Source organism: Dioscorea cayenensis, unplaced genomic scaffold, assembly GCF_009730915.1.
Source record: "Dioscorea cayenensis subsp. rotundata cultivar TDr96_F1 unplaced genomic scaffold, TDr96_F1_v2_PseudoChromosome.rev07_lg8_w22 25.fasta BLBR01000990.1, whole genome shotgun sequence".
NCBI classification, from domain to species: domain Eukaryota; kingdom Viridiplantae; phylum Streptophyta; class Magnoliopsida; order Dioscoreales; family Dioscoreaceae; genus Dioscorea; species Dioscorea cayenensis.
The window spans coordinates 24,515-25,496 of NW_024087381.1; the positions used below are offsets into that span (position 1 = coordinate 24,515).

A 982-nucleotide genomic window follows, 5' to 3' on the forward strand; every position below is an offset into this window, starting at 1 on the left:
AAAAAAATCAAATCTTGGAGTTTTGTAAGCAACCACAAAACAAAAGAACATGCTGACAATTCATCAAACAAGTCATGGTAAATATAACATGTCATTACACAACCCAAGTTATAAACCAAGAAACTTGATATAATCCAAAAGAGTCACCAATACATCAGTCAAATCCATTCATTATAAGAAATATACAAACAAAAGAGTACCAGAGAGACCAACCAAACTATTACTTATCTTTGGATGATAGCCCATACTTCTGTTGCATCTTCATGATCTCTTCCTCTTTCTTCTTCGGTGTCCTGCTTCTTTGACATCTTGGCTTACTAGTAATAGAGGACAATGAGGTAGCGATTGGCGACGTTGAAGCCGGAGAGATGGTCGACTACGGTCTTGGCATCATAGACGCCCTCATAGACAACGAAGGTTGTGCCGCCAGTGTCCTTGTTTGTGCCCAGTCGGATCTTGCGGATTGCTCCATATTTGCCGAAGATATTGCACATCTCCTCGCTCGAGATGTTGAACGGGAAGTTGCGCATGTAAAGCACACGGTTCACCTCCTGCGGAAGCCGAGTGTTCCCCTTCCTCAAGCTTATTGTCGCCATTGATAGATGCCCTTGTTCCCTGACTAGGGTTAGGGTTTCGGAGCGGATGAGGAATTGATTGGGAATCGAACTTCTCAAATCGGTATATTATTGTTATACCAGACCTGTGTGGCATAACAGGACAGTGTGGGTCACGTGACTTTTTTGAAATTATTTTTATACCTTTCCTATGTATTTCACTATAGAGGCTCTTTTCCTTGAGAAATCTTTATTTCGCATTCTTTAAAAATATAATCGAGTACCTATTTTTTTTTCAAAAAAAAAAAGAAAAAACTTATTCATCCTTTCTTTCAAAAGAAAAAAAAATAATTAAAATTTTAACTGATTTACAATTTTGTTGATTTTGATAAAATTCAAAATATAAAATATATTCTTTATAATTACAG

The 982-nt window shown here is 37.1% G+C and overlaps 1 pseudogene; it reads right to left on the minus strand.

The window, feature by feature from the left end:
- Window positions 1–220: 220 nt before the first annotated feature.
- On the minus strand, window positions 221–608 carry LOC120255412 (annotated as a pseudogene).
- Between the last annotated feature and the right edge of the window lie 374 nt (window positions 609–982).